The sequence below is a fragment of the Pantherophis guttatus genome, chromosome 7, assembly GCF_059756535.1.
Source record: "Pantherophis guttatus breed Tessera chromosome 7, ASM5975653v1, whole genome shotgun sequence".
NCBI classification, from domain to species: Eukaryota; Metazoa; Chordata; class Lepidosauria; order Squamata; family Colubridae; genus Pantherophis; species Pantherophis guttatus.
In genome coordinates, this window is record NC_142069.1 from 33,092,811 (window position 1) to 33,120,159 (window position 27,349).

At 38.0% G+C, this 27,349-nt stretch overlaps 1 protein-coding gene across 7 annotated transcripts in view; it reads right to left on the minus strand.

The window, feature by feature from the left end:
- The window catches only part of TCF20 (transcription factor 20), a 187,060-nt gene that overhangs the window by 110,516 nt on the left and 49,195 nt on the right, over positions 1-27,349 (minus strand). For 4 of the 7 annotated variants that reach the window (XM_087873138.1, XM_087873139.1, XM_087873137.1 and 1 more), the window contains one exon: positions 12,807-12,873. The exons of the other annotated variants lie outside the window; for them this stretch is intronic. The gene's annotated coding sequence lies outside the window, so the exon portion shown is untranslated. The remainder of the gene's footprint in view (positions 1-12,806; positions 12,874-27,349) is intronic. 7 annotated transcript variants of the gene reach the window in all.

The window sequence follows — 27,349 nt, forward strand, 5'->3', positions numbered from 1 at the left end:
AGAAGGGGGAATCAAAAGAGATAGTAGACTCATTCAAAAGTGTCAATTATCCAGCCACTGAAAAAAGCTTGAGAATTCAATAGCTGGGGGATGTGTTAACTATTGTCCAATCCAGACAGATCACCTGGCCAGGAACACATGTGGCTCACCTGCTAAAGAGAAGAAATGGATTATATCCCAGATCAGGGGTGAAATCCAGCAGATTCTGACAGGTTCTGAAGAACCAGTAGTGGAAATTTTGAGTAGTTCGGAGAACCGGCAAATACCATCTCTGGCTGACCCCAGAGTGAGGTGGGAATGGAGATTTTGTAATATCCTCCCCCCAGGAGTGGAGAGGAATGGGGATTTTGCAGTATCCTTCCCCTGGAGTGGGGTGGGAATGGAGATTTTGCAGTATCCTTCCCCTGCCATGCCCACCAAGCTACAGAAGCTGCTGTATTACTATACTACCTACCTTCTACAGAGTTCATGAAAGATTTGTATTAGATGAGATCAATATGGAAAAAGTTTCTGCTTTATTCCAACAACACCCATAGATTAGTATACCAAAGAGCTGTGGCCTCACCCAGTTGTCTTTTTTTTTTTAATTAAAACTTTTTCCTGTAAGAATGTAAGAATGTTGACAAAAAATTTCCTTAGCTTTCTCTGATTCATTGTGAACACAATTATGTCACAAACAATGGTACTGGTAGTTTCAGTACAATGGTTTTGTTTGTATTCAGGATGCTTTTATTTTCTGTTTCTAAAACAGTAAATGCAATGATAAAAATGCAGAACTACAATTATTTTTGCTATTTTATTCATATTCCAAATAAAGAGTTAAAAAAAAAACCCTCCTATGTAATATTTACAGAAGTGATTTAAAAGTTGATTTATTTGATGAAGACAAAAAGACAAAAATAAATATGTTACTATCATCTCTATGGCTATTTAATTTATTTATTTTTACCCAACCTTTATCATTTTTTTTATAAATAACTCAAGATGGTGAACATACTTAATTCTCCTTCCTCCTCCTCCTATTTCCCCCACAACCTCAGATCGGATCAGCCAGGTAGATATTATGAGAGACAGATGGTCCTTCAAGTAACCAGCCCCTATGAAATATATGCTATTTGGGGTATTATTTTCAAAATTCTATTTATTAAATTATAATTGTTTCACCCTAAATTTGCCATAAAGTTAAACTTTCTGAGACAGAACATCACTGATCTGAAATGCAAATTGGGATTAATACATAATTAGTGTTATAATCATTTTTTCTATTTTGTGGTTTGCATGGGTCTGTGTTTGAAAATTGTTTAAAACCTCTGGTTGGTGCAAAATGCATCAGCTCATATACTGGTGGTAAGAACTGCTTGCAGTTGTACTGTAGGTATCGCATGGTTTTCTGATGTTTTTAGTGCAATTCAGTGCTGGTTTTAATCTACAAAACCTTATGTGGCTTGGCTCCCAGATTTCTTCAGGAATGTTTTTTGAGGAGAAACCAGTTGATACTATGTGTTAATCCTAGGTAGGAATATGCATCATGCTCAACATCTATGAGGTATGAGAGATGGGGGCTCAGGGACAATGTTTTCCCCTGCTTTGGTAATCTTCCCCAAAGGCTTGGTTGGTCCCTATCCTGCATCTTTCCAAAGAACTCATTTAGAAAGACTAAAATTATTATTTGCTGCCATTTAGATTAGATTTGACATTATGGTCAAGATAACAATTATTGCACTAACCTATGAATATTTTGCTCTCTATTTTGATTTCACATTTGCATTTCATGTTATATTTTTAATTGCATTTGTATTGTAAATGACTTAACTTGATACATAAATATGGTAAGCAAATTTATTGCTAATAAGATTATAGTCTGCTTTATGTAGCAGAAATATTGTCCAGACTCCCAGAGATTCAGGGTTATATTACTAAAGGGGTCAAGCTGGACTTTTGAATTCCGCTTTTATTTGTTTTATTTTTTTGTGTGTAAGTTTTTTTGGTGTAAGTTAACCTCATCACAGGGTTAACAAACTACTGTACATGTTGGGTTTGATTTCTTTCAGAATAGCAGAAACCATGCAGTTTAACTGAGTCTAGATGGTGCAGTCTTGGGAGGGGGTTGTCACATATAATCCATGATATATATGATTTTGCCTGATCTACAAATTGGAGCATTTGTGCCACACAGTGTTACTTTTTGTTCTGTATGATAATTTTTTAGAAGAATAAAGTGCTTCAAGGTCCCCTGCCTTTCACAATCAACTTCCTTCAGGAGCTTTGCCAGATGGAAGCAAACTCTTTTGGGAAAAAAAATCTCTCGTTTTTCCTTGGAAAACTGCAGCAATGTCTTTCACTGCATCAGGAAAAAGAGGTTTCTCCAAAGAATCAAAAGCACAAAGTAACCCTAAGACTCTTATCATATACTCAGATAATACTTAATTGCCATGTATATTGACGTTAAACTAATCTTCTTTCCTTCTCCTACCCTAAATTACATCATTCCAGCAATAAGTTTTATTTCAGAAGTGATATCTGGGTGCGGTCATACGTTTTAACTAGTTCATATATTCACATTACATGATTGAATGTAACACAACGATTAAGAACAAATCATCTGACCTAAATCAATAGAGAGAAATATTAAAATTAAACAGCAACTGTTAATTCTTCTACATCAGGCTGAGATGATGGGATAACATCAAAATAGTCAGTGCCAATATTAAGGAAGTATAGGCCTTACTCATCTCAATGTTTCAGTTCCAAACCTGTAAAATCAAAATCCTATCTCTTAAGTAGTTATCAGTCTTAATGGGTGATTCATTGTAGCTTAGTGATACACACAATGAAACTAAAATGTTATAAAAACCATATATATACCTCATGTTGATTTTGCTTCTTCCTGTCAATCATAAATCTCACCTACTGTATATGAGTAGAAAATTCTATGATGTCAAAAATAAACCTTTGGGAACTAGTCATAACAGGATGAGCAAGAAAAGGAAAGAAAGAAAATATAAGGAATAGTGACATGAGAAAAACCATAGAAAGCCTCTGCAGCAGTGAAGAAAAGACATATTGCCATAGCAACCGAAGACAGACTATTTTAGCAAAATTAATTTATTTGCATAAAATTGATCTGAAAGTGTGAAGGATCTTTGCTTTCCAAGGACTGGACACACTACAGTTTAGCAGATCTGTAGACAATGCTTGAAGCACATATGTTCACCAACCTTGCTTTTTACCCTACTAGGTTTTGTAGAGTAATGTTGCCATGTAAATATATCTTTAATACTCAGCCCTTTAACACTTAGTCCTAACAAAAGATCTGAAGTCTGTAAAGTGCTACACAATCTTTGTTTCCTTCCAAAATTTTTTACACTAGTTGGATGAGGTCTGCCTCAGTGGATTGGCCCCTTGCTAGCTGCTGTCAAGATCCCAGCACAACTCCAAGCTCTAAATAGTAATCCCATCAGGATATGCTGCTCATTGTAGTTTGTGGCCGTGACAGTTGACTTGCTTGCCTAGAACAGCTGCCAATCTCTAGGCTTCACTTCAGCTTTCCCAACTGCTTCTTGTTTTCTTACTTCATTTTCCTACACATTAGCCCTTCTCTGACTTAACATTTTCATTTGTAAGCTAAGGGCATGGGTGGCATGTGGTTGCCTCTGGACATCAGCACATCCTTGAAAATACCAGAATGTGGCTCAATTATTACAAGCAGCTGGAAAACAGGCATGGATGTTTGTGAGTAAAGTAGTGAGTGAATTGAATGAATGAATGAATGCATGAGGGGATCAGGGTGGGAAGCTTTTCTATGGGGCTGCAGCCAACAACAGATAGCAATCCCAGTTTCATTCCCTCACAGATAAGTAGAGCCTTGCCTCCTTGTAATATCAGCTGTAGTGGTTATTTCATAAATACTTGTACAGAAGCTTGGTTTCTTTGTATTTTTATTAAGAGTTTGGAAAGAAGATAAAAACTAACAAAAACTAATATCAAAAAGGAAAGGGGGAAAAATAAAAAGTGCAAAAAGAATAAAAAGAAATAGAAAGAATTATTTTCTGACTAGATGAATACCCATGCTCTGCGACGAAACTATGTGATCGGGCTTGATAAATCGACACTTAGAGTTTGAAAATTAATGAGTAGTTATGATCAGTCTCTCCTCTCCCCTCCCCTTCTCTCCCTCAGACTAGCCCCACAAAAGCCTCTCCTCTCTATCCCCTTCTCTTCCTCAGGCTGGCCCCATAGATCCTCTCCTCTCCCCTTCTCTCCCTCAGGCTTGCCCCACAAAAGCCTCTCCTCTCTATCCCCTTCTCTTCCTCAGGCTGGCCCCATAGATCCTCTCCTGTCCTCTCCTCTCCCCTTCTCTCCCTCAGGCTATCCCCATAGATCCTCTCCTCTCCCCTTCTCTCCCTCAGGCTTGGTCCCATAGATCCTCTCCTCTCCCCTTCTCTCCCTCAGGCTGGCCCCACAGAAACATCTCCTATCCTATCCCTTCTCTCCCTCAGTCTTTCTAGCCCCTTCTCTCCATGAGGCTTGCCTCACAGAAGCCTGTCCTATGCTATCCCATTCTCTCCAGAGTTATTTTCAAGTTGGGAGGGGGAGTAGAATGTCTAACTAATTAGCATCAGAGCATGTTATAATAATATAGGAAACACTAATGGTCATTTTGAAAAATCCTTTCTTAGTGAGCACCTAGAAGCCAAGAGGAACATATATGGCAAATTTCAAGTTTGTAGGCTTTACGGTTCTGAAGATTTCGTGATTAATGTGTGAGTGGTTTTTGCTTTTATATATATAGATTTTCTTTGCAGTAAATATAAGTTCGAGGGAGACTAGCAGAGCCAGGGGAAGGAGTCAAATGAGGAATCAGTTTAGAGTCTCTGTGTGGTCATAAGAGGATGAAGTTCAAGGCTACTGAAACTTAACTAGTTTTATCTAGGTGAAAACTGTTATGCTGAGAAGATTTCTGCATATCACAGGCCTGAGCAATAAATCAGTAGTTTTGAACTCTTTATGTCTATACCTGGCTATTTGTGCCTGACATTAATCTTCTCAGAATTACAAACTTTTCCCAGAGAGCAATAACAACTATCAGGATGGCAATTGACACCCGAACAGAAGTGTCAGCTGACCAAGGAATAATGGATGTTATGCTGCGGTGTCAGGATGGAGAATGAAATGTGCAATTTGCTGGCAATGATGCTTTAGCTGGTGCAACACCAGTGGTGGGTTGCTATCGGTTCGCCCTGGATCGGGTCCGCCCACCCGCCCGGATGCTTCTGTGCATGCGCAGAAGCGTTGCGTGCACACATGAGCGTACACAAATGAATCGGTAGCAAACTAAATTGAAACCCACTACTGTGCAACACATCAGAAACTGGCCCAGCCAGCACCTTTGCTTGCTCCGGAAGCCACAGCAACTACAGTAGTACAACCAATGTTGCAAAGAAGCCATGGGAGTTTATTGGAAAGATTTGGAGGGGAATCAGAAAGGATGAAAATCTTCATAGTGCAATGTGAGTTGAATATGGGAATTTGATAATTACAACTTCATGGACGACTTCAGAGGGCCCTTTGGAGATCCAGTAAAAGGAATGTCAGCGACTCTCCGGAACCAGTAGCTTAAACAGGACAATAGAAGGGACAGATTATACATAATGGAATTCAAATTAACCACTGAAAACCTGGACTGGAATGAGGCAGCTCTAATTGCTCAGTTTAGGCAAGGACTGAATGTTCAAATCAGCACTGAGCTACTAAGGCAAGGAGTTCCTCAAAATCTGGGCAAAATCTACCAACTTTGTGTGATCATATACTCTCACTTGGAAGAGATTCAAAGCCAGTTTGAACAGCAAAGACAGCAGAATTCAAAGACTCACTATTCAACCTTTCCCTCACTGATGCCGATGAGAATTGAGTTTGGGGAGGAGAGGGGGGAGAAATCCAGAAAGGAGAGCAGCAGCTGCTGAAGAAAGATAGAGATAAAGAGACTTGACACTCTGTTTTTACTGTGGAGAATCTGGGCATCTACTAAGAAACTACCCTACCAGAGCCTCAGAAGAGGGGAAAGACTATCCAGCCATAGCAAAGGAGAGCACTGCACTGAGCGCAGTCTAAGCCCAGGGAAACAACAACAGCCACTCTTGCAACAGCTTGTAGGAAAGATTATTCAATCACTAAAGAGGGCTTGACACTATCTAAATAAGGTATGTTGCTGTAAATTTCTTATCACCCCTGTGATTTAGTGGGTTTATTAATATTCCCCTTGCCCCCCCCCAACTCCCTTCACCAAAAACCCAGAACTGTTCCAATTAAGTTCACTCACAAGCAGACCAATACTATTCTACGGAGCAATGTCCAATGAGGCCACAAGGCACTTGAAAGTTTCCCAATCAAAATAAACCCACCAGGCAAAATTAAATCCACAATACAAGAGGTTCATGAGACAAGAAAAGTCCAGAGTTCACAACACACGATCCAAGTCAAGGTATGGTGTCAATTCAAAGCGAGGCAAGAATCACAATGACTAGAAAACACACAGCTAGGAAACAAACACCTTCCTAGCATCATTTCCATCTGTCTACTGGGCTAAATAGTCAGCTTCTGGTGTAGCCCATCAAGGGCGAGGTTTTCTCCTCATGAGTAATCTGGCTGTCCTCTGATCTTGTCTTTTTTCTGCCCTACGTGTTCTCGGATCAAGTGCAGAAGGTTTTCTAGATTTATGAACCAGATTTTTTCTGATATAATTAAAAGATCTGAGATGATTTTTCTGGGTGACATTCTAATCTACTCTGAAGCTGAAACACTGCCTGACCCCCATGTGCAGGTCTTGAATAGATTGAGGGAAAATCACTTCTGCTAAATTAGAAAAGTGTACATTTGATTTCAAGCAGTTAGATTTCTTGGGTTACCATATTTCCACACATGGAGTCCAAATGGATCTCAGAAAATGCACACAATGCTTCCATGGCAGAACACAAAGGATGTTCAGAGTCTCTTAGGCTTTACAAACACTATAGAAAGTTTATTCCAAGCTTTGCGCAAAGGGTTTAATCCCTAAATCAGCTGTTTAATAAAGGAGTGAAATTTACTTGGACGAGGACATAGCAGGTGATGGCATTTCAGGAATTAAAACTACTCTTTGCATAACAATCCCTTTTTTAGCATCCTGATCCATCCGAAATTTATTGTCCTGATGCCTCTGATGTGGCTATTGGTATAATCCTCTTGCAGGAAGAGGAAAAAACTATCTTTTGCTTTGTGTGTTTTACTCCAGAACATTGACTTCCCCAGAAACTATGACATTTTTAACCAAGAACTATTAGCCGTTAAATCAACTTTTGACCAATGAAGAGATTTTCTGGCCTGCATTGGCCCACAGTAGTCAATACAGACCATAAGAATCTGGAAATACTGCAACAGATTAAGCCACTTTCTTCAAGACAAATGAGATGGAGTCTGTTTTTTTCCCAATTTTACTTTTATATTCAATATGTCCCAGGCTCAAAAAATTTTATGCCAGATGCACTTTCATGTAAACCTAAGTACTCACAAACACCCCATGCACCAGTTACTGCAAGCATTTTACAACCTCCTAATTTCTGGCAAATTCCCATGCAATCAAAGTCTTGGGAGCCACATGAATGCCCAGGGACTTAATTGTCAGGATCAAGACATAGCAACCCACTGAACAGTTCTCATGGGCCCAGATGGATGACCACCAGGAGGCCCCACCAGGTAATGTGTCCCCTTTTTTAGTAGAAGGAGGGACTTTGAAGCACAAGGGAAGAATACTAATTCTCCCATTTTTGAGAGAAGATGTTTTGCAGCTTTGCCATGATAATCAGACAGCGGAACATGGGTTAATGTTCAAGACATTGCACAGAACAGTAATAGATTTATGGTGATCGAAAATGGTAGTGAACATCAAGGGTTTTTATTACTGACCTACCTCCAATCCATGGTTATAAATATGTAGTGGATCTATTTACCAAAATGGCTCATTTTATTTCTTGCAACTGTTTGCCCACTGCCAAAGAAACAGTGCAACTCTTTTTGGACCACATCTTTTGCTATAGAGGCATGATATCCAGACCGATATCAGACAGAGGCAGTCAATTTACTTCCACATTCTGGAGGGCACTGTTCCAACTTTTGAACATCCAGGTCAGCTTGTCCTCAGCCCATCATCCTGCCACAAATAATGAGGCTGAGAAAACTAACCAGCTGCTGTAGCAATACTTAAGATGTTACTGCACCTATAGTCAAGATAACTGGCCCTCATTGTTTCCCCAGCAGAATTTTTGTATAGTAACATTCTCCATACATTGATTGCTATGACCCCCTTTCAAGCTTTGTATGGCAGATACCCGAACTGGCGGCTTCAAGGGAGGAAGCCTCTGTCGCAGGGCCAGTGGATTTTTGTAACAGCAGCTGGCTGCCCAAGCCCTCTTGAAACAGCAGCTGGAGCAGACTAAACAGCCCTACAAGGCAGCTGCAGATGCCCTTTGACAGGAAGGGCCACCAATTGCTAAAGGCTCTTACCAAATTCTTAGTTTCTTCTAGAAAGAGCCTCTAAGAAGCTGAATGCCAGATTCATAGGCCTTTTATGATCCTCCAGCAGATTAAACCTGTGTTCTTTAATTTGCAATTGTCACCCTCCATGAAAGTCCATCAAGTTTTTCCACCAGTTCTTGCTAATCAAAGAAAAACCTTCTATCTCCTTGCATTCTCAACACCCACTGAGTCTTAGTTATCTTAGTTGTCTAAAATATAAATCCTACTTTATCAATTTCATTGTCTTTGAGACAGTAGGTCTCCAAATGGATGATTTAACAGCAATTCTTATAAATTGGTCATTGTGATTTACTGATTACAGATAGTTCTTGCACCTTTTAATCCAATTTAGGGAACAAAACAGATTGGGGGAGGGGGCAATAATGAATAAGTGGAAGAAAATATAGGGAACGATCCTTCAGACTTACGTTTACTTCCTGAGATGCTTTATTGCTATTTCATATTAACCTGTTATTCTCTTTCTTTTTTACTGACCTTAAGCTTTTTGGTAAAATATTCCATGTGAATCTTTAAATTCACATGGAATTATCCAGTGTCCTTTTTATTTCACTAGAATCACTAGAATCAATTTTGACAGCCCCAAAAGAGGACAACTGTACACAGAATTATGATATGGGTAATATACATTATTTCTACTTTTTTTCTCCTCTTGAAAGAATTGCTATAGAAGCTGCAAAATATGGGATTTTGAAAAGTTGATTCTATAAGGCAGAGTGAGAAATAGTTTGTTGTAACAGTCTGAAAATGATGATGTGTTTTAAATATTGTTTTTTCTTCATATTGCATTGAAATTTTATACAGATTAATACATTATCATTTAACAATGAGTAAGACCAGTGTTTGAGAATGAATCTGGAAATATACTAAGAAATATAAATGAATTCTATTCAATTTAAGATTTCTTTTTTCATATTTGCTCTATTTATTATGCATGACATTTATAATAGGTTTGCAGATTCCTGATTAACGGATACATTACACTTAATACAACATCAAATAATGTTTAACATTATACTAATAGTCCTAGAGTTATGACCACAATTGAGCTCAACATTTATGTTGTTAAATTAAACATTTGTTAAGTGAGTTTGCCCATTTTATGACTTGATTGCCACTGTTGTTAAGGGATTCATTGCATTTGTTAAATTGGTAACATGTTGTTAAGTAAATCTGGATTTCCCATTGACTTTGCTTGACAGGTTGCAAAAGCTGATCACATAACCCCAAGACACTGCAACTGTCATAAATATGAACCAGTTGCCAAGCATCTGAATTTTGATCATATAACCATGGAATGCTGCAACTGTTGGAAGTATGAAAAACAGTTATAAGTAATTTTATTCAGTGCCATTGTAACTTTGATTGTCACTAAATGAACTGTTGTAAATTGGGACTACCTGTATATGACTTGAAATAGTTTCTAATCAAAAGTAAACAAATAAAGGAAAGGGGAAAAGGTTAGAAACGAAGACGTACTTTAAAGATTACATTGGGATTAACAATGATAAAAATAGAGGGGTTAGAAAGAGACAAGGAGAGAAAGAAGAGGGGAAGAGACAAAACATAAAAAATTTAAATGATTACACCGGGATTAACAGTGGTAAAGCAAGAAAAGTGAATAGGGGAAAAAGGAGGAGAACAGTTGGAAATACAGGGCAAACTAGGAGATCAAGGGGCTTTAAAACTAGGGGAAAAAGGGAAAAAGAAAATAAGAGAATGGGATAAAGGATAGTAAGATTTATATTTATAAATGAATGGTAGTAAGTTTAATAGATGTGATTATAATATTTGGAACGTTTTTAATGGTAATAATGGAATTCAGCTAAAACATTTGAAATTATATCGTATTGATGTAGAAATGAATGACTTTAAAGTGAAATGTAGTAATATATTTGAATGCAATATTCGGATAAATTGGGGGGGAAGAGAAATGGAAAAGAGGGAAGGAATGGGTTATATATGAAAAAGGGTATGAATATCAAGATTTATGATTGGAATATTGGTATTTAGGAAAAAAATGTGAAATATATATATATATATTAAAAAAAGGAATGGAAAATTGGGTTTATATACTTAAGTAAATTGTAGTATTGTATTATTTGGTTAATCTGATAAAAAAGAAATGGAGAAGAGGGAATGAAATGGGCTATATATGTATAATTGTATGAATATTAAATATTTATAATTGGAATAATGGTATTTAAGGAAAATATTTGAAATTATATTATGGTTAAGTTGGAAAAAAAGAAATGGAAAAGAGGAAAGGAAATGGGTTATATATGTAAGTGTATGAAAATTAAGATTTATAATTGGAATAATGGAATCTGGGAAAAATATCGTATTTTCCGGCGTTAAGACGACTTTTTAACACATGAAAATCTTCTCAAAAGTTGGGAGTCGTCTTATACGCCGGGTGTCGTTCTCCTGTAACCAGGCAGACCAGCCCAAAACGCTCTGATGAGCCTTAAATGGCCTGGCGATCCAAGCTCTGACGATCTGCTAATCAGGCAACTCAGCTGGGATCGCCAGAGCCATGGAGAAGGAAAAAACTTTTCTTCTTTCACATGGCTCTGGCGATCCAAGCTCTGACGATCTGCTAATCAGGCAACTCAGCTGGGTTCGCCAGAGCCATGGAGAAGGAAAAAAGTTTTCCCCCTCCAGTTTGCTTACCTTAGCTGCTTGCCTTGCTTCACTTTGCCTTGCTTCACTTGCCTGAATCCATTCCATCAGCAAGCAACTCCCTGCCTGCAATCAAACAAGCAGGGAGTTGTGGACTTAAACTCCCAGAATTCCTCAGCCAGCAAAACAAAGCTGGCTGAGGAATTCTGGGAGTTGAAGTCTACAAATCTTAAAGTTGCCAAGGTTGGAGACCCCTGTTCTATTGGGTAAGTTTTTTTCCCCTTTGGGAGCTTTAAAAAAAATAGTTAATTGGGGTTTTTTTAGTTGTTCTTTTTTAGACCTAGCCATTTAAAGTTTAGGAAGATTTAAATTTAGCTTTCATATAAAAATAAAAATAAAATAAAATAAAATAATATTTGTGCAGCTTTCTGAGATTTAGTGTGTTCTTGTAGTGTTTCATTCTAACTACACAAACACACAAAATCTCACAAAGCTGTATGTGGAATTTTGTGTGTGTAAAGTGTGAAAGTTGGGTTTTTGGGCTTTTTGTGGCTGTGTAAGGTTCCTGCTTGTTGCAGGGGCCATTTTGGGTCTAGCACAGCTGCTTTTACATTGTGGGTGAGCCTGTTGTGTTGTGTTGTGTGTGTGTAAAGTGTGAAAGTTGTTTTTTGGGGCTTTTTGTGGCTATGTGAGGTTCCTGCTTGTTGCAAGGGCCATTTTGGGTCTAGCACAGCTGCTTTTACATTGTGGGTGAGCCAGTTGATGTTTTTTAATTTATTTGGTGTGCGTTGGAAGAGGGGTAGTCTTATATGGTGAATATAGCCCAAACCCTATATTTTAACAGGAAAATTCGGGGGTCGTCTTATATGCCCAGTCGTCTTATACGCCGGAAAATACGGTATGTGGAAACTGATAAAAAAAGAAATGGAAAAGAGGGATAATTGTAAAACTGCTGAATACTAAATATTTATGATTGGAATGCTGGAATATAGGGAAAATATTTGAAATTGTATTGTGAAAAGGGACTAATGGGAGAATATTTGAATAAGATAATTTAGAGTTAGGTTTAGATTTTAGAAAAATGATTGATTTCAATTTGAAGGGTTTCAATTTGAAAAAAGTAAAGAGAGGAGTGAAAAAAGAAAAATTGATTAAGATTAGAGATTAGGGCGAATGGTAATATTGTTTATATATTAGAAGAAATAGAAGGAAAATAAAATAAAAAATTAGAGAGAAAGAATCTTATGGTGAAAACTGAAATATATAAAATGGTGTTTGAGAAACTAAAAGCGGTACAAATTGTGACTCGGCCAATACTCTGTTCAGAAAAAATGCATTGTTTGTTTGCTTATGTGTGTTTGAAAAAAATAAAAAACTTTTATACTGTATATATAAAAAAGAAACAGTTCCTAATCCTGGCATCCTAAGTATACAATTCTGTAAAAAAAAAGTGGATGGAACATATGTTATCATGTACAAATTTTATATGTTAATGTTCATGATATAGGAAATGGCTTTTAAATCTCACAGCAAATTATCTATCTATTCTTTTTACTAGTATAATAAGAAGTTATATTTTAAATATTACTATGATAAGCATTCCATTAAAATCATACCTTTATCCTTTATAAAGAAAGCAAAAGTCCTTTAATCCTCATTGTGAAAGAGAACCAGAAGAAAACACTAAAAAAAAAGAAGAAACTCTATAAGGTGTGGATTACATTACACTGAGTTTATTTTTCTGTATAAAAATAGATAACATCATGCAAATATTTATTTTATTTCATATGAGCATAGCTCATCTAGCGGTGAAATTCATTGGGTGATGTTGGGACAGCCGTTATCTCTCAACATATAATCTACTTCACTGTCACATTATTGGTGAGGTGGACAGCATATAAATGTAATAAATAAATAAATAAAGTAAATAAGTAAATAAATATAGTAAACAAATAAATAAAATTATTTATTATATAAAACAAGTACTAAGAGCCAGTTTGCTGTAGTGGTTAAGGTACCAGGCTAGAAACCAGGAAACTGTGAACTCTAGTCCCACTTCAGGCATAAAATCAGCTGGATGATCCTGAACCAGTCACTCTGTAAGTCTTAGAAAGCAGGCACTGGTAAACCACTTCTGAAATGTTGCCAAGCTGGAGCTTGTCCAGGCAATTGCCAAGAGTAAACACTAATTTGAAAACAAACAAACACACACACACAAAACCCAAGTACTACAAACTGGGATACACAAGTTTCAAATCTGAATCACTTTGAAACAGCACTTTCTCAATTCTACTAGAGAAAAGAAGTAAGAAAATATTTCATTGCCAGTTTCTGACACTCACAAAATTTGGCTCTCCTCCCCCAGAAAAATAATTCTTTATCTGAGATTTTAAAAAAACCCATAGAAACAAAAAAAAATGTAGAGGTAATCAACCACCATTACTTAATTATTGCTGAGTGGAGGGCTGGGTTTTTTTTTTAAGTGACCGACGTAATTTTGCTTCCAAATCATGGCACCTTCCAGTCAACTTGTCAGCAAGTCACAATGGCTGACTCTTGGTAGCTTTATGTAGTAAGATCCCAGGGTGAATAAAAATCGATGAATTTTTTTTGGGGGGGCTTCTGGTTTGACGTCGCAGCGAGATCAGACACAAGGAGCAGGGCTCCACGAACGTGCGCCAAATCCTCCTTGTTGGAGGGCCCCCAAGGGGCTAAAGTCACCCTATATGGATGATGAAGGAAGGAGGAGCACCCTGCAGGTCGTAGAGAGTGGCAGCTCTCCAGCTGGACCCAGGGATTCCCTCCCATCCAATGACGAAGAGGAGAGGCAGCCATTATGGCTGCCGTGAAGCTGGGGCAGCTGAAGAAACAAAGAATATGTTGGAGTGGTGCAGATGAACAGTGATTGGAAGTGGGTGAGGTGATTCTTTTTTTTACCTAGAATCTTAGCCCGAAGAAAATAAACCCTGGAAAAGAGACTTTTTGAAATGCTTGTCAAAGTGGCGAATAATTACAGAGAGATAAATTATAGACCCAAAAGAAAAGGAACTAAAGGGAGACCGCAAAGTCTTTAAAATATAGAAAGATTGGATTTTTAAACTTTATTGGCAATATTTTGGTAAGGCATTTTAAAATTCTGGAATTATTTGTCTGAATATTGACTATTTCCAAAAAACTGAAATAAATATTTGTTAGATTTTATGTGACATTGAAATTTAAGCTGAAGGCGCCATCTACTGGTGAATGGAATATATACTAAACTCCTACAACCTTGGGAAGTACTGATAAGACAAAGGGGGACAAAAGTGGAAATCAATAATACCTGGAGGACTGCTGTGTTATCTACTGTTCTATATCTGTCTACTTCATGGTTATTGGAAGTTTAACTGTGAGATTATGAAAAATATCTAAAGAAAGTGACTTTTAAATGCCAGGATCTACGACTGAACTCACAGAGTGAATTTAAGGAGACATTTGGAAATCTTCCTGGATTACCTAAATGGAACTAAATGACTAACTGTGGGATACAAAGAACTATAACTATTGCATTCCCCTGAGGAGCAACGCTAGGATTGAGCAAACGGTTTCTAAGCTGGCTTTCTGAGGTCATAGACAATTGAGACTTTGGGGCAGTGACAGACTACTGACAAGCTATTGAGTAATATTTGGACCTATCAAAATAAGACAAGATGTTGCATTAAGAGGAGATGAGTCGATTTCAAAAAGAAATGGTATTGATGCTCCAAAGTACTTATGATCTGTTGATAAAGAACCACAGGGAGATAAAAGACTTAATGCATGACATTGTGGGGAAATCAGAAAATGTTCAACAAGGGACAAGGAATAAAGATCATAAAACACAGAAAATAGAGGAGATAATAAAAGACCAGAGGAAAAGACAGAACAGATAAATCAATGAATAAAACAAGAAGGAGAAGACAATAAAGACTTATGTATCAAATAAGGGACAATATATATTGTCCCAATCCCAAAAAATGGGATTGGATAAAAAGAAAGATATTTTTGAAGAGAAGATAGGGGCTTGGGCAAATCCTTTGGAGGTACGGCAGCAAAAGATAGTAGAGTTGGAAGACATACTTAGGTGTAATAGGAAAGATATGTATACAGAGACAAAGACACAAGGGAGGAGTTTGGGAGGCAGGCCAAAAAATGAATAAGAATTGAAACACTAAAGCGCGCAAGAGATGATGGTTAGAAAGGGAATGCTTTTTAATATACTGCTCAAAAAAATAAAGGGAACACAAGCAGAAGACATCCAAGATCTGAATGAATGAAATAGCCTTATTAAATACTTTGTTCTTTACATATAGTAGTTTAGACACTGCTCAAACAACTAAAGGGAACACAAACTACTGTATGTACGAACAAAGTATTTAATAAGGCTATTTCATTCATTCAGATCTCGGATGTCTTCTGCTTGTGTTCCCTTTATTTTTTTGAGCAGTATATATTGAGAGCTAGAATAGAGGCAGAAACAAGATCAAGGGGGAATATTATTATACATATTTTATATAATATACTAAAAGTAATAGCTAGATGTAAAGATTAGATGTTGAAAGATGGTATCACAATGTATGTTTAAATATTATGATTGTTATTAGAATGGCGCACAAAAACACTGAACAACTAAATAATGAAGGAAAACACTCTAATACAAATGTGTATAATAATACAATTACATAAGTATGATTAATGTAACAAATATTATTATCTTTTTTATTCATTAAACATGAAACTCAGTCAACTGAACATTTAAAAATGTGTCACAAATATGATTGACTGGTGCTAATGGTTGATATGGGTTGCTGCCAGTGTCCTAGGTATCAACCAAGTATCTTCTTAAAATATATGATGTTCCGAGTAGCGCAGTTTTTTGCCGTTCCGCTGGTGTTATTGCAGGAAGCTGCAATTTTTTGATGTGTTTTGTAAAATTCTTGGACATGGTACCAATTGCCCCGATGACAATGGGTATCACTGTTACATTTTTCATCCATAGCTGTGTAGTTTCGATGGCCAGGTTGCGATATTTCGTGATTTTTTCCAATTCTTTTTCTTCAACTCTGACATCTCCTGGTACAGTGATATCAATAAACTGTATGCTTCGACCCTCGACAACCATGATATCTGGTGTGTTATGTTCCAAATGATGATCTGTCTGTATTCGAAAGTCCCACAAGATCTTTACTGTCTCATTTTCTATAATCAGTTGTTCTAACATACTGTGCAAATTATTTCCCCTTTCTATGGCTTCTTTACATTTGAATAAATTTTATTGTTCAGATGCTATGTGTGTCATTTATGAAAAAGATCTTGCTATGTTTCCATTGTACTTCCTAAATCATGCTCTCGTTACTTCCCGCCTGGGCTACTGCAATGTTCTCTACATGGAGCTCCCCTTGAGGAGCACCCGGAGGCTCCAGCTGGTCCAGAATGTGGCCGCGTGGGTGGTTATGGGAGCGACATGGCGCTCCCATGTGACCCCCCTCCTGCGCGAGCTGCACTGGCTCCCGGTGGTCTTCCAGGTGCGCTTCAAGGTTTTGGTTACCACCTTTAGAGCGCTCCATGGCATCGGACCGGGGTATTTATGAGACCGCCTTCTGCTACCAATAGCCTCTCACCGACCAGTACGCTTCCATAGAGAGGGGCTCCTCAGGGTGCCGTCGGCCAAACAGTGTCGACTGGCGGCCCCCAGGGGGAGAGCCTTCTCTGTGGGGGCACCTACCATCTGGAACGAGCTCCCCCCAGAGATACGGAGGATCCCGGACCTGCGCACGTTTCGTCATGCTCTCAAAACTTTTTTATTTCAGCAGGCTGGCCTGGCCTAACTCTCCTCTTTTAAATTTTTAATTCGTGATTTTATAAATTGGGTGTTTTAATCTGTGTTTCAGCCAAAATATTTAATAATTTTAAGGGATTTTTAATATTTGTATTATCTGTATTTTATCTTGGCTGTTCACCACCCTGAATCCTTCGGGAGTAGGGCAGTATAGAAATTTGATTAATAAATAAATAAATAAATAAATAAATAAATAAATAAATAAATAAATAAATAAATACTGTCATTGTTGTGCACTGGGCTTATTTCTTTGATTTTCTTTCTTATGGAGAATTACCTCCTCCATTGCTCTTTCAGTCACAAATGTTTTTCTGATATTATAAAATGTAATCTTCTTGTGTCAGGAGGAGTATAGTTGCACTCTACTTCCTTTTTTCGGTTACTGTTATGAGATTGTACATATTGCAAATATATATCAGCTTGTCTCAAGTAGGATTACAAACATGCCTGAAGCACTTAACTACAAACTCCAGTCCATTTCCATTCAGTTTCTTAATGTACCACTACTAGAACTTTATTTCTTTCTTCTTTCTTAGGCTCTCAGAAAAAAAATTGTTGGGGTCTTCTCCTTAAACTTTTCAACTATGAGCTCTTTTGGACTTTTCACTTAGGACAGTGGTCTGCAACCTTAGACACTCAAAAAGCCATTTGGACCTGTTTCTCACAGAAAAGAAAACACCAGGAGCCACAAAACCTGGGTGGCCAACTTGACACCAACTCACTCCCACTCAGAGACATGATACACGCACACACATTCTCCCCCCCCCATAGGGGGAAGGAACCCCTGAACTGGTTCTGGGTGATGGGAATTTGATGTCCAGAGGCCGATGAGCCCAGGAGCAGCTCGCTGATGATCAGCTGGTCGGTGGAGAGCTGAAGACCAGCCGGCTGGCGGGTAAGCGGGGCATCACAATACTGGCAGCTCTGCAGGAAAAGGAACTGACATCCAGGAGGTGAGAGCGAGCCACCGCCACCGCCGCTTTGCATTGTAATGGGCTCCAGAAGGAAGAGACCCTGTCTCACCCATTGTGAAGTGTGCTAAATTTCACTGTGCTGTGCAAGGCGCTGCAAGAGCAGAGGACAGGCCATGGAGGCAGCAACAGCAAATGTACCGTGATGAAGGTGGAATGCTGTTTCGGCAAGTGCAGGGGCACTTCACTCCCACATTAAGGCTCTGGTCAGCTCCACTGCCATGACAGGGTGACAGCTCTCTCATCCCTCTGCCGTGACAGGGCAATAGGGAGCTGCAGCAGAGGGATGAAAGAGCCGCTGGCGGCTCTGGAGTCACGGGTTGCTGACACCTGATTTAGGAAGAACATGTAGATTGTTGGCACTTTGGAAAGACTTTATTCCAAAAACTATAGATGCAACCTCCCTTAAAAAAAAGACTTTCCACTATGAACTGATCAAAGCCCTGTAACAAGACCAAGGTATGCTAATGGGATTGCAGATAGTTGCCAAAAGGCTTCAGTCACCCAACTAAGCATTTATAGGTAGAAAAGGCAGCAAACCAGGTCAGAGAAGCTTCAGCTGGTGTTCAAGTCATTTTACACATAGATAGCTTAAGGCCCCCTTTTCTATTTACTTATTTTTATTCTGCTTGTTTTTTTAATAAATAACTCAAGGTGGCAAGCATATCTAAAACTCCTTCCTTCTCCAATTTTCCCCACACAACCCTGGAATAGATTGGGCTGGGACAAAGTGACTGGCCCAAAGTCACCCAACTGGCTTTCATACTAAGGTAGGACTAAAACTCAAAGGTTTGCTGATTTCTAGCCTGATGTCTTAACTACTCAACCAAACTGGCTGTAAACATGGCAAAGAATATGTACAGACAACAAAACTGATCTCCTAAAATGCCGAAAATACAAGAACAGTAAGACATTTTGCAGCTGCCTCTCATACTTGAAAAATTGAAAAAACACAGGGATAACAATGGATGTTTCTTTCTGGAACTGTGCTTTCCTGCTATGGATTGTAATCTGTTTCTGTGTAAGACTTTGCAAATTAATAGCCATGCAGCATGCCCTAAAATTGGTACTGATGTTGATGTAGCAGATTTCAAAAATAGTTTACTGAAATGTCCAGAGCCTGCTTCTTTTCCAACTGTTCCTCAAGTGCTTTCTATATTTAAATATCTTTTGTGGCCACAGGCCATGGCCATGGACCACCAAGACTTAATTCATAACATTTTTTTGAAGCTTCATAGATCACCTGTGATGACATCGTGGCCCCCCACCAGGGGTCCACAGACCGCACATTGAGAACAACTGGTCTATCCTATAACAGTGTATAAAGTCAAGATGGTATTAGTCTTATAAAGTCAAAAAGAAAAATGTGGTCCAATGTGAAACACATTGCACCAACAGTGTGCAACAACTGTATCAGATCCTCAGAAAAATGGCAAAGCCTGCATACACTTAGACTGGAACACATGAACAAAACTGAACATAGCAGCTCTTTCCTGCTACAGATGACATTCTTCCTCACCCTGTAGGTGCTCAAGTTATCTTATGCTTGATGATGGCCGTTTGACTATTGAAAAGTTCCCCAGTAACCAGTAAATCACTCAAAATTAAAAGACCCCTTAATTCATTATACTCCCATCTTTCAATTGAGGTTGAAGGTGAAGAGTATGCCAAAAGAGGGCCTAACTTATTACTGTAGTTTTTTGGATGTACTCTAAACTCAAATCAGTTGTTAGTGAACTTTCAGGAACAATTTAATAATTATAAAGAAATCTTACATGACTACAAATAAAATATGTACGTCTTCTTGGTGCTTATAAACTCAGATGTTGTTCTTCATATGGCTCCTGGGTAGCATATCCACCACAAAGCTAGTTTTGTCCTTTACAAAACTAAAATTATACCCTTGCACAACTACTATCTTGCAACCATCAAAATGCAGAATGATTTAACTACAATTAAAAGTCATAACTGCATAGATACTGACTGTATATATTTTTTATTTATTTGATTACTATAGCCACGCATCTCAATTAAGTGATTCTGGGTGACATCATAATCAAGATAATCAACAAGTCACTCAGGGAAGCATACATTATAACCAAGATACAACTTCTCCAAAGCACTGAATGGAATATCTGTTATCTATATCAATGGAGAAGGTAGTTAGAGAGTGTATTGTGATTGTTTCATGGCCTAGGCAACAATCTATTTGCCAGTCTTCTGCTTTCTGAGATTAGTAGCATGTCATATAACCCTTTCAGTCAAATGTTATCTGGAACCTCCTTTTCCTCAACTAATTATATCAAGATATTAATCATCAGAGCTTCTCATGCACAGTAGAATTTATAAATACTCACATTATGAACTCATGAGTTTAAGCTGAATTCCTGGGAATTTAACTATATCATCAGTTATCCCCCCCCCTTCTTGATCTAGTACAGTGACGGTTAACCTTTTTGGTGCTGAGTGCCCAAAGTGCGCATGCACGCATGCATGCACACACACGTGCCAGAACCCCCAAAATTAAATGTGAGCGTTGCCCCCATGCATGCGCCCTGCCCCTGTGCATTCATGCACGTCCTCCACGCATGCACCCCTGCCCCCTGCGCATGCACCCCACCCCTTGTTTTGGCTTCTAGGTTGGTGCAGGAGGCTTTCCAGACCCAAAATGGGGTGCAGGCCCCCCGTGCGTGCCATCGGTTCGCCATCACGGATCTAGTATGATCTTTCCTAAATCTTGGGTTTTGATTGCCTTGACTAGTCAGGAAAGTTAGAATCAAGACTTCAGCAAAATCTCATTTGCTATTGTTTTCTAGAAGATGATATTCAAAAGTATGTTCCCCCTAATTCTGGAGGTGCAGTTCTTATAAGTTAATTATCCATGAATTATTGGACAGTGTTTTAAAGCTTCTTCTGTTGGTAGAAAGTTAGCACCCGTCCTTTTCTTAGAAGAAGGAAATATTTTGAGAAATATTAAAAAGGCAGAATATTACATTTCCCTGGATGAGAAATGGAGAAACATGCTCTTGGAAAGCAGCTCCCACCTTTCTTAAGAGCCCTCAGCAGATATCACACTTAAGAGATAAAGAGATAGCTAGCTCTATTCATAAGCAAACACTCTCACCCAAGATCCATCAAAAGTAGGATTAGACATCAGCCACAATAGGAATTGTCCCAAACCCCTTCATTGCATCCACCACCCCCAGCAGTTCAAACTTCAATCAAACTTAGCTCAGACAAACTCCTAGGATTTGTACATGGCCCCATGGGAGTCTGACAACAGCCAATAGAATACATGTTCAGGAACAGGAAGTTCAAGTACAAAGCCCAAGAGAAGGTATAAATATCCCCCACTCTCAACTCCATGTGGTCAGATACCCAGAACCCATGTGGTTCTGCTTCATTATTAAACCATCTTTCCAATCAGCCTCCATGTTTCCAGTGTCTTTCTCCCAGCTTGGAATTGAACCAGGTGGATATTTTTTTCCAACAGTAGCAATGTCATGTTTCAAACTGAATTCTATATCTAAACTATGTGATCCCCACATTCCTTGTGTCTTTTGTGGATCTTCACTATTCAACCATTTAATTTCTTTGGGCTCCAACTTTGTGAGAAGGAAAAGAATTCTACATTATGTGTTACATGATGTAGATTTATATAAAGAAATTAAAAGACTGTAGTGGGGCCTTCAGACTAGCTGAGTTGCCCGGTGTTACTACTATTTCTTCTTTCATAGCTAATTTTTCCTCTAGCTAGATCTTCAGGAGCATTACCAATTTAAATGCTGGGACATTAATATAGAAATCCAGGTATTTGAATAATTTGATTATAATATATGTTCCTGTGTACTTGGCTCAATTGTGCATTCAGGATCATTTAGTTTTCCCTTCATGTCAGAAAGACTACAACCACAAGTCCCTGTAGTTATCTTCGAGACCACCTTCTACCACATAGCTCCCAGCAACCGGTAAGATCCCACAGAGTTGGTCTCCTCCGTGTCCTGTCAGCTAAACAATGCCGGCTGGCGGGCCCGTGGGGGAGGGCCTTCTCTGTGGCTGCCCCAGCTCTCTGGAACCAGTTACCTCCTGAGGTCCGTACCACCCCCACCCTATTGGCCTTCCGAAAAGCGGTGAAGACCTGGCTTTTCCGGCAGGCCTGGGGCCGTTGATCTCACTGTTGTGATCTTGTGAGGTCCAGCCATGAATGGTGTGAATGGATTTTAATGTTTTAATTTTTAAATGTTTTTATAATGGTTTTTTAAATGCATTGTAAGCCACCCTGAGTCTTTGGAGAAAGGTGACATATAAATTGAACTAATAAAAATTGAACTAATAATAATAGTTTTTTTGGTATGTTTTTTTCAGAAGTGCTTTGCCATTGCCTCCTTCCAAGGACTGAGGGAAAGTGACTGGCTCAAGGTCATCTTGCTCCCTTGCTACACACCCATTTTTATCCCCTTTCTAATCATTCTTGGTATGGAATTTGCATTTTTTACAGCTATCACAGATTTTTCTCCTTTAAAATGGAGATTTCTTCCTTGCTAAATTTCCAGATATGTTAAATCTTTACTCTTGAAAGCATTTAATCTTTCCCCTTCAAAGTTTGCTACAACCTCTCAGATCCTATATTTACATATGAAAATGTCACTAATCATAATTTTTACTTTGATTTTCCACGCAATCAGTGACAAGACTAGCCACATCCAATCTCTTCTCAGAATACCTTATTAACTACAAGGCACTGTGCCAAATTTCAGCAAGGGCAATCTCGGATGTCATCCAGAAATTCATGTAAAGGCAGAACTCTTAGGTAGTACACTAAAACAATATTACTGCCAGATCAATGACTGAACAGTACTGAAAAACAAAAGACAAATCCTATGAGAGAAAAACCATGGGTATTGTGCTTCCCTGTTTCTCAGCAAATAACTCTGACTTCTTGAAAGCATCCATTACTTTTATTTATTTGCTTTGTTTAATAAAACACACAATTCAATCATAGGGAGCCACAACTCACCTATAGTCCAATTCCAAAGACAAGTTGGGTCTGGCTAATAAGAAGAATGTTGACAGCAGCTGTGTTTTAACAGGTTATGAATGTTTTTGTTGCAATGTGTATTTGCCAAGTATAATTGTTCGAAATATCTATCTCATAAAACTCTTATTGCCTCAAATATAGTTTTCTGCATGTAAAAGAGAACTACGTATTTAGCAGACATTAATGAAAGGGCACTTAAGTTGTTGCTAGATAAAAGAGGAGCCTGAACTAATATAGGAAAAGGAGAAAATGCCCTGGCAGAGGATAAGAATCTGAAATCCATGATTAAACCAAATCTTTGGGAACATTTCTTGACAATAATCTCTAAAATTCTGCTATAAGAATTTTGAAGACATGAAGCAAGCTATAAAAATCAGGGTTCAGGGTACAAGGTCTGCTAGTTCTGCCTATCTGTTCAAATATTATTAGTTCGGTTATTATTCATACTAACTAATATCAGTGGCTTTCTGATCATGATAATAATTCAGGGGCAAGTATATATTAATGATTTTGTAATCTGAAAACTATTAAAAATATGGCAACTAAGTTATTGAACATTTTCTAACTTGAATTTGTTAGATTATCCATTCAGAAATTGTGTGGGATGTAAAATTTAATAAGTATTGGTTTTTATTCTTCTGGTACATTGATCCACAATATTAAATAGAAAAGATTTTGAATTTCTATAATCCATATGCTTGTGGGACATCAAAGCCTGGGAAATCTCTTAAACAATCCAGAGGCGTAAGTACTAAAGGCAAGCTGGAAGAAACTACACTGCCAGCTAATCAGGACTGCAATGATTGCATGTCATTTTAACCGAAAGGATTTCTCCAACACAGTGATTACATTTTTGACTGGCTGTATGAGTACCGTAATGAAGGAGGATATTGTTTTTATTATGATATTTATTCTGCCAGTTAAAAGGTCAGTAGTAGAAAAAGCTAAGTTGAGCCCTAGGCAGAGCTTTTCCCAGGAACCATTCAAAATGGGCATCTTAGCTAGCTCATGTATATTCATAACATAAAAACAGGATAACCAAGAAAACGGCAATGTAGATAGAGCCCAAAAACAAAATTGTTCTTTCACCTACTTATTATCCATGTTATATTTGGGGATACACTTTGCCCTAACTCAGCTCTATGTATTGAAATAATCATTGTATTTGGTTATAAGAAAAAAAAAGAAACCAGTTAAACAAGTTACCCACAACCTACGGAATAGAATTTTTCATTCCCTGCCAACAATGGATAAAAAGAGACAACTTAACCTCAATAGGAGAAATCTGATTCTTAAAATCTGTTTCTCCACTCCAAACCTCTGCAGTTGTTTTTGGTAACATCAAAAAGGATGAGAAAACATTACTGAAATTGCCCATGGGGAGCTATGGATTTCAGATTCAAGGCTCTCTGGAACTGAAGCCTTTGAGTAATTGCTCATCTGTGTTAATTAAGGAGAGAATCTACCAGTAGAAAAACCAACATAGTCAACCATTTCCCAGTTAAGTTGGGAAATGATTGAGCTACAAAATAAATGTTTTTCAAATGAAAGCAACTCCCTATTAACTTCATTATAAAAAACTAGTTACAGGAATCTAATGGACACATTGCATAGGCTTAACAAAATAGTTACAGTTAAAAGTACAGGTACTCTTTGATTTATGATCATTGAGCCTGGAATTAGTATGTCATGCTAGTCATTAAGATGATCATCATGTGACCGCACCCAATTTTATCTTTTGGGAAGCAGTTGTAAAGCAAACAGTGTGTTCATTAAGTGAATGCAGCCATGGTTACGCAAACCTATTGTTTGCTGGGCAATTTTTGCTTGAAAATGGAAGTAAATGCCTATACTGGCAAAGAATATCATAAATTGCAGTCACGTGATCATGGGATACTGCAAATAACTGTAAAGAAGAGCTGGTTGCCGAGTGCCCAAAATGCGATCATGTGACTGTGGGGGAACTTTGGAGCTTTGAATCCTGTCCTAAGTACAGTTTTGGAGATACATTGTAACTTCAAGCATTTGCTAAGGGACCAGTCATAAATCAAAGACTACCTGTGCTTATGATTATTCACATACTTCCAGCATAAGTGATTCCTAAAGTTGCTCCTAAGATCATGATGTATGGAGAAAGAAGACAGAGCAATTAAATTTAAGAGTTTATGAACTCTTTTGTCCAAGTGTTATATACTAACTATAATAAGAAATCTAACAGGATAATTGTTAAAAACTAATTCTCAAATATAAATACTATTGCCACTCCCACATCTGATGGCATCCTTTCAACAAACATAAGAAATCCCAAATTATTACAAGCCCAACAAACAGAGCTCTACATTTATTTCTTTTTCAGGGATAGTGCCTTCTCATTCTTGAAATGTAAATCTTTTTTACTTTCCCACTTCTAACTTTAATTCTTTGTTGACTTCTTCCTCATTTTTTAATCCTCTACTCTTTTCAGCAGTTTTCTCTCAGGCGTTTCAAATGTTATTTTTTCAATCACCTAGGTAACCAACTTTCTGCTGCATTCTCTGGTGAATTTATTTATTGTTCTATTATACATGATATTTCCTATATCTGGTAAGCCTTCTAAGAATGCAGGTTACCTTGGGCACCTGAAAAAATCATATAATGAACAACTTTCATTTGAAGTGAGGACATACAAAATTGCTTATATAAATCAATTTGTACAGATAGTCCTTGATTTATGACCACAATTGAGCCCAATATTTCTGTTGCTAAGCAGGACAATTGTTTTGCCCCATTGTATGATTTTTCTTGACACAGTTAAGTGGATCACTGCAGTTGATACATTAGTAATATCGTTGTAAAGTGAATCTGGCTTCCTCATAGACTTTGCATGTCAGAAGGTCATAAAAGGTGATCACATGACCCCAGGACACTGCAACTGTCATAAATACGAGCCAGTTGCCAAGTGTCTGAATTTTGATCACATGACCCATAGGGATGCTGCTATGGTTGTAAGTGTGAAAAATAATCATAAGTCACTTTTTTCAGTGCCACTGTAACTTTGAACAGTAACTAAAAGAATGGTTGTAAGTCAAGGACTACCTGTATACTGAGAACACTGAATTTGTTCTGAGTTTTGTGGGAAATCTGTTCATAGTTACAGTAGTATTGACATTACTCTTTGAAAGTTTTCAGCATATTTGGGTACTATTCAGAGTTCACATATCATACTAAACCATGATTTCTTAAATAAATCATTATGGGGGAGGGTTTATATACTACAGCAAAACATAAACCATGGTCTACAAATCAGAGAGCTAGGATTCATACAACACAGCAAATCTATATTATGGATTATTTTGAAATGTAAAATAAACTAATGACTGCAGATTATTAGGTTGCTAAAAATTAGTGCAAAGGCAGGAACGTTTGAATCAGGATAATCACTTTTTTAAAAAAGTTATTAATTTAGAGCTAATCCCATCAATGCATGTAGATTGTTCCTTCTGGAGTTTATTATTATGAAGGCAATAATATCAGGTAAGGTTAATAAAAGTGAAGTGTGTGTGTATGTGTGTGTGTGTGGGGGGGAGATGTTAGTAGTTTTAAGACTAAGCCTATTTATGCTTGTAGTAAGATACAGATAAAATACTTTTCCTGCATTAGAAGTACATAGCTAGTCCTTGACTTATGACTAGTTACTTAGCGACTGTATGAAGCTAAGACAGACAACGCCCCCACCCCGAAAAGTTACTACTCTGAAAAGATCCAATTTCAGAGTTATAGCCGCTGCAACACCCCCACGGTCATATGCCCTTACAACCAACTGCAGAAATGCTGCAGCACATTCTTCCTGGCTTATCTCTCCCCATCCCATTCTATAAGGTCCCCACTCATCATTCCTGGGCTACAACATTGCATCCCAGAAGTGGCTGCCATTTTCAAAGCAGACACAATTCATTGCGGTTCTGGCGTCCATTTCTGGGATGCAGCCATGTGACACAAGGATAAAGCAGTCCACTCTGCTTCCCTAACATGGTCTGCACAGCGCTGCAGAATATTTCTGTAAAGAAATCTCTTTTGCATCCTCTATTCTTATTTGTAAAAGTATCTCTTCTGCTGTTTTCATAATTCTGCTCTCTCATTGAAAGAATTCATTCCGTTCGTTCCACTTTTATACAATTTCTGGAAAGCCACAAATAATTTCCCACTACCAAATCAAGGAAGCCTCTGCCTGGGCTGAAAGGGATATCTTAATTCCAGAATTGTTCTTTTTATAATTAAACACACGGATTAGCACCCAGACAAACAGACACTTTT